Source organism: Mustela putorius, unplaced genomic scaffold, assembly GCF_011764305.1.
Source record: "Mustela putorius furo isolate JIRA1106 unplaced genomic scaffold, ASM1176430v1.1 tig00000056_pilon_pilon_pilon, whole genome shotgun sequence".
Classification (NCBI taxonomy): Eukaryota; Metazoa; Chordata; class Mammalia; order Carnivora; family Mustelidae; genus Mustela; species Mustela putorius.
Window position 1 is genome coordinate 5,077,893 of NW_025421263.1, and position 7,628 is coordinate 5,085,520.

Sequence of the window (7,628 nt, forward strand, 5' to 3'; positions counted from 1 at the left end):
ATTTATTTTGAAAGAGAGAGAGAGAGCATGAGAGCAGGAGGAGGGGCAGGGAGAAAGGAGAGAGAGAATCTCAAGCAGACTCCATGCCCAATGCGGAGCCCAACATGGGGCTCAATCTCACGACCCTGAGATCATGACCCGAGCCAAAACCAAGAGGTTGCCCCTTAACTAAGCCACCCAGGTGCCCTGGATTGGACTTTTATATTATATAAAAGTTATCTAATATAAATATTAATTATTAAATTTTAATTAAATATTAATAAAGTTATATAATATAAAAGTATATTTTATATTAAAGTAATGTGACTATACATCCTAATTTGCATAGGACAGCCTAATTTTTACCTTATGCCTTTGTGATAATAACCATCATTTTCTCTCTCAACAGTGACATAGTTTGAATGATAACCTATATAGTTTTCCAATCCAAGAGTGACCCCAAAATATATGATACTAGGTTGGAAATTTCGTCTACAGATGGGAAGAACAAGTGAATCTGTCAAGCACAAAGAGGAGAAGGAGTTGTTTTTTTGTACTATGAAAACTAACAAGAAACTGGAAACAAAGAAGAAGTATGTTCCTGTACATTGTATGAAAATACTTCTAGTAAATGATGTAATTATATTTCTGGGTTGTAAATGCACCATAATCCAGAGACTGTCTTTACGGTTTTGATCTTATCTCCAGGTAATATTTTCTTATCCTATTGTTACAAAGAGATATCAAGATTTATATGGAACCTACGTGACGATTACAACCAAGATTCTGGTGACCAAAATGGATGAAGTCATGTAAGCAGATTGTGTTACACAATTTTTATCTAAAAGAGTTATTTCTATCGTGGTGTATTTCTCATTACATAAGAGACAAGAAAACCAGAGAAAACTCTACAAAATAAATTCTTGCCCAAACAAATTATGCTTAGAAAATATTTCTGTTGTTTCGACTAAAATTCCTTGTTTTGGATATATGGCTGTTTTGCTAAAAGAAAAAAAATTACATTCAATGGACCAGTTTTAAAATTAATATATTCATATGAAAACTTAATGGGAAATATGTAAATACTTGAATTGTCTATTATTTATGAAAGCAAAATTTATCATAGAAACCATTCTCATCCATCAAAATAGCCTAAGGAAACAGGTGTAGAATAGATTATATTCCATTTAAAACATTGCTTTGCTTTATTGTTTTTAAATAGGCATATGTGAAACTGCACCCACTGGGAAAAAAATGAAATCAGAATGAATCACACACCCAAAGGTCATTGATCTAAAAATATAGGTCCTGTGAAATGGATAAACATATTCTACTTAGTGAAAGTCATCAAGTGAGAGAATTTTAGAATCCTTTCAAACCTTCTGGGCTTGCAAGGTTCTTGATTAATTTATCAATAAAGAAAAGGCAGCCACTGTCCTCCTGAGGGGTGCAGAGCAGATAAAAATGATCCTGCTGAGGAAGGATAGAGATCAAGGGGCTTAACCTCTCCCCAGGAAAAGGAGAGAAGCATCTGTGCAAACAGGCAAAAAAAAAAGCCAAGCCTTAACACTTGGCTTCCTACAGTGGAAGTAGATGGAGTAGAGCCTCACAAAATCCCGTTTGTGATGACGGTTGCGCTCCATTCCTGGCACAGAACAGAACAGAACCAAGCGATGAAAACAGAACCAGCATTTGTTGTCATCCAGATAGTAAACATAGTTCCTAAAAGGAATGAGAAATCGTCAGGCATTTTTCATGTAGCTATTTCTACAATTATGGAGAGGAAGAATGCTGTTAAGGGAAACAGGAGTCTACCTGTAGGGAGGGAGTTAACAGGAATGTAGAAGTTTCTAATTTTTTTTTTTAACTTTAAAAAATAGTTTTAATTGAGCCACCAACCAACGGACAATTTTCTTTGATAGAAGGCTATTAGATGTCATATATTTCAGAGTTTTAGATAGCTTGACCTAAAAACTGTTGTCCTACGTGTTGAAAGCTAATGGGATAGACCTCTCTTTTGTAGTGGTGCTTTTGTGTGAGAACGCTATTGATGATGCTGCTTTTTGTGAATAGATACACTTATGGACAGCAGTGTAACCAACGGCGGGGGCAGTGAGGTCCGTTCACTCTGGGGTAGAGTCTATTTAGGGACATGTAATTAAAAACAATGAAATCAATAAAAGTCAAAGTGACATTTATCCCTATGAGCTGGCAATTATGAACCTTATCAGTAACGTTCATCTTCTTCCGTGCCAGAAAGAACCCCTCCCTCCATTGACTTCCCCACACCACAGTACGTGTATGTGGGTGTATATACACAAAAACCTGCCCACACACTCACATACAACCTCCACATACATGGAGATCTTCCTCTATTGAGAAGTTTATTCCCTTGTAAATTGGTAAGAAAGACTTCTGAATTTCAAGTATAACCTGGACTAGGACTCAGTGCTAGTTTGCCACAAAATTATGATTATTATGTCATTGGATAAAATTTTGAAAAGATAACTTTTTTCCAATAATACTTCATTTTTTCATAGTCTCTCCATAGAGTTGATCTCTTAACCCCTGAGTGAGGCAAATCTCCGGTTAATAGGTGAGAAAATCAAAAGTTACGGCTGCTAGTTTTCCCACTATCATACAGTTTGTAAACTAGTTAGGAAAGTAGAAATGTAAATATGTAAATCAAGTTCTCTGAATCTAATACTTTATTATAATTACAATAAAATTTTATTTGAGTAAATTTTCACACAGTAAATTATCTTTAATTAAAATATGATCTCAATATAGATTGGTGTTTAAAATATATTAAATTAAATTTATTATATATAATATATAACATATTATGTATTATATAAATTAAATTTATTAAAATTTACCTAAATTTTTTTCTTATGTAAAACCAAGGAAAATCTATTTTAAAATCAATTTTAGTTAAATTCTAAGCAAAGTTTTCTTTGCACAACATGTGGGGTCTATCAAATTTCAGATGCCCCAAAATAATTTGTGATTTATCTTATTTATGCAAATGTGAATATAAGATACTCATAATCAAGTGTATACATACCTGCAAGTGTGGTTTTGTGTGGGTATGTTTTCAGCTTCCTATGACATGCTTAATTAAACAAGAGCACAAGGGCCTGAGTTGTTAATTTTTACAAAACTGGTAATGAGAAGAGTTCAAGAAACACATTTTCACAGACATGGCCAGAAGTTAATTTCTGGAATGTCTAATTGACAAATGCGAAAATCTAGAATTCTTAGTAATATCAAATTTGTCTTTAATATTGAATTAGTTTAGGCTAAAAAATGGGCCTGATTTAATTAGTTTTAGAATAAGCAGAGGGATAATATTGAATGTATTAAAAGAAACATTATCTTACATAATTATTACAATGAATAGACTCTTTCAGGGTATACAGTCCCTAGGGAAATGGACAAGAAAGACTAAGTTTATGTATCACTTTGTTCAGCGCTCTGTACAGAGAGCTGTGGAAACACACTCAGAGGTTATATATATCCAACCAGGTGTCCTGGAAAGCAATCTAAATTGGAAATAAAGATGGGAATTTAGCTGAAGGAAAGAAGGAGGAGTAGAGAAACTGGTGATGAGCCAGAGGGAAACGTCATCACAGATGCCATGAAGGTCTATTTGAGCATGAGTTTGAGGAAAGTAAGTTGGTTATGGCAGAAGCATAGATTGACGGACTGATGTGGAAGTTAGTCCAGGTGACATAAAAATTAGAGAGACTTAGTATGGCAAGAGAAGGATTTTTAATTTATTTTGAATCCATGGGGAAATAAAGCAAAGACTGATAGTTCTCAACTAAAATCTCTTTTTTTCCCCTGGGTTATAGCTTTACTATATTTTAGTCTCCCTCAGAACAGGGTGTAGCCAATGTGATTGAGCTCCAGTGAGTGAAAAGTAAGCAGTGATAGGTACTTCTCCTATAGATGTCCCATTCTCTTTTCTCTTTCAGGCCCCTCAGGATGGTGAGATTCTGGATAACCTTGGATGCCACATGTTGAAGATACCAAATGCTCTATCAGTCTAGAGGTTAACACTTGATCTAAACTATTACATTACCAATGTTTAGGTTATTATAACTGGCCTAGTTGTTAACGTAGTTTGGATGACCCTAGCTAAGTGGGAATGTAGTAAAATATTTTAATCTGGGTTGTATCGTAATCATGTTTATATTTTATAACTATCTTTGGCAGCAATGATAAGGATGGGCGGGAATCACTTAGAAGGCTATTGTAATAATCAGATTTGATAAGGACCTGGACTAAGGAAGATGGAGGATTATAACTGGTAAGGGAAGTTAGTTTCTTTCTTTCCTTCTCTCTGATTTTATTTATTAGCGAGAGAGCAAGTGAGAGAGAAGGAAAGAGAACATGAGCAGGGGGAGGGGTAAAGAGAGAAGCAGACTCCCTATTAAGCAGGGAGCCTGATGTGGGGCTTGATTCCAGGACACTGGGATCATGACCCGAGCTGAAGGCAGACACTTAACCGACTGAGCCGCCCAGGCACCCTGGGAAGTGTCTTCTTTTTCCCTCCCTCTCTCCTTCCTTCCTTTCCCCTCTCTCTCCCTACTTTTCTTTCTTCTTTCTCTTCCTTTGAAATCTGGGAGATAGGGTGAGGTATATATGTCAAATAAATAGGCAATGGTAGTTAAGATAAATAGGAAATTGACCCAGGACCTTTAGAAGGTAGATCTGTAAGAACTGGATGACACAAAGAGCTCTAGAAAGACTATAAGTGTATGGCTTGGGTAAGTGGTTAGATGTTGTGTGGAGCATTTAGAGAAGGAACATGATTAAGTGGAACAGTAAATAAGTTCAAAATGAAGCATGTTGACTTTGATTTGGCTCTGAACCACTGAAGAACTGAGGAAGACACATCTATAAGATAAGCTGATTTAGAATTCAGGCAAAAGGTCTGGGCTTTTGACAACTTTGCACTGTCATTTTTGTGTAAAACAATAAAAACTGGGTGAAGGGATGTCACAGGCCCTCCAGCTAGTGATGGGAAATATGATTTGCAGGTGGACAGATGAGAAAGAGAGCATCAGAGAGTGAGAAGGAGCAGGTAGAGAAATAGAGGGAAGAATCACCAAAGATGAAGAAAGAATTTTAAAGCTCAAAATTTTTTTCACACACATGAAAATAAGATAAGGACTGAAAATAATTCATTAGGTACTACATCAAGGTGTCATTGCCGACTTTACACAAAGCAGTTGGAAAGATGTGGTGACCAAAGCCCAATGGCAGTGAACTGAGCACTGGACAGATGGAAAAGGGGCCATGAGCACAGACAACTGTTCCAACAGCTTCTAGGATCATGACTACATGGGAATGTTGAGTCAAGAGAGAGATTAAATTTTTTGTTGTGATTTGAGACCCCTTTGTCATCATTACACTATGAAAGATAAGACCAATTCTAAAGCTATGGAGGGAGAGATGATATATGGTGAACTGAAGTCCTAAAGACATGGAAGCAGAGGGGTTAGATATATTTAATTTGAGAGGAAGTGATGCCCCTTCCTCTACTGAGAGGAAAGAAAGTCAAAAGAACTGAAATTTATGTGGACTATGTAGCAAGACATTCAAGGAAGACCTCCTAGAGGAAAGGTTCTCTTTTTGTGATAGAGAAATGAATGAAGTGAAAATGAAATGATGGTAGGAAATAAAACTATAAGTGACAGAGAAGACGACAAGGTATAGATATGGACGCTGAAGTCAAAGTTTGGAGAAGGCTGCTGAAGGCAATAGAAAATCACACTGACCAAGACATGAAGGGTTGCTGGGTTGCACCAAAATCCCAGATGGTGTTGGAGCCCATGACTGCAGGGACAGCCATCTCTACTCTCATGTGATTTTCTCCAGCCTTGCAGCATAGTTGGAATATACCAGTAGAACGCTCAGATGATAGGCTCAATTCAGATTTGAGGCTTGCCGAGTTTTTAAAGCCTGCAGTAAACAAGGCAGCAAAAAGAAGAAGCAATGGTGAGGGGGATCCTGGCAAAAATGTCTTGGATGGATATGGTTCTTAATTTTAGCCAAAAAAAACAAAAAAACAAAAAAAATTGCTTTAGATTGTGTTACACATAGTGTGGAAATAATGTGTTGGCACACAGTGTGAAAATTCAGTACCAGAGAGATAAAAATAAAAGCATGCTTCAATGACTGATTTTTAGTCCTCAAAACTTTATTTAAAATATAAAGGAATTGCCAAAAAGAGGTGGAGGGGTCTGGATTACCAGCATAATTTAGTGTACTCTCTTAGCTGGGCATACAGTAAACTATATGTAAAGGCCTAGTAAACAGGCCCTAAACTAACATTTATCTGCCTAACAGCTCTTCCAAAAGATGATGGCTAATTCCATCCTGATGTGCTGGTCTGCCTTCCTATGAAAACAGCCTAAGTTCTTGAACTTGAAATGGTGATAACATATTTTCACTTTTCACATGTCATGGGTTTTATTTAGCTCCATTTTGCTCTCAGGAGAGGACAAAATACCAGAGGGAATACATATCTGCTTGAAAAGTTTTCTCTTGGCTTTCTTAGTTAACGTACTGCTCAAATACAAAATCACTCCATGTGATTTAAAACCTTCAGAATGCAAAACTTCATAATCAAAAAGAGATTCGTGCTAAATTTAAACTGGGAATATACTAAATAGTCAAAGAGAGGTTCTGTTTTGTTCTCTTAATAATAATAGAGAGTGACATGTCTTTGCCACTAGCTACCTTTTCTGTGTTGCTTCTGATGCCAATAGCCACAGGGTTGTGTGTTGATTCTAACAGATGGTGACACATATTGTTAATTATGTTGACATGGATTCTCTTGACCCTACTTTGTAAGGGATGGGATAGGAATGTTTCTTGTAGTTCAAGCTACATGCAGAAGTAAATGTTACTTATGTTCTTACTGAGTTAAGTGAGGGTCTACTTACATTTGTGTTGTAGCTGCTATAATATTTTGTGTGTTTCTAAATGTATTAGTGGATGTACATATGTATATATGTAAATAGGTGTGTAGGCTTTGGAGCTAAAAACCTAACATTAACAAATTATTTAAATTGATAAAAATAATTGAACAGTTAGTAAGCTTTTCTGTGTCAGTTGCAGTATAAAGCAAGCTATGTATGATAGATGATAGTTCTTAAAATAATTCCAACATTTCAACTTTAATGATGTGGAAGCTAAGACTAAGAAGTATGGCACCTCTCACATTCATAGAATGTTAGGTATATTAAGGCCCAGGTGACCCTATAGTCCAGTTACAACCAAACATTCTTCTTTACTTGTTCTCAAAAGAACTTATAAGATTGATTGCAGTTAATTAAGCAAAGAAAATGCATCCTATTTCCCAAGCCGGATATATTTGAATGTCATAATCTATGGTATCAAATAGAGAAGCTTTATTAACATGTGTCTACACCAAATTATACCATCAATCTTTCTTTGGGAAAAATAGCTATAAATGTAAACAATAATTTAAAGCTATGCTCTTTCTCATTTTGTAAAAGCTTACTTGATATTTACTTATGTGTGTCACCTATGTTTGCCTTTTGTTTCTGAAACACATGGTCAAAGATTGGGAAACTGCACATGAGAGTCTGAAGTCAACAACAGTTGACTAT

At 35.9% G+C, this 7,628-nt stretch overlaps 1 long non-coding RNA gene across 1 annotated transcript; it reads left to right on the forward strand.

Annotated features, from left to right (window-relative positions):
* Nucleotides 1–297: 297 nt before the first annotated feature.
* LOC101690235 lies at nucleotides 298–4,361 on the forward strand. Its single transcript, XR_200813.3, has 3 exons — nucleotides 298–572; nucleotides 688–791; nucleotides 3,960–4,361. It is a non-coding gene; the product is annotated as an uncharacterized LOC101690235 (long non-coding RNA).
* Nucleotides 4,362–7,628: the final 3,267 nt, after the last annotated feature.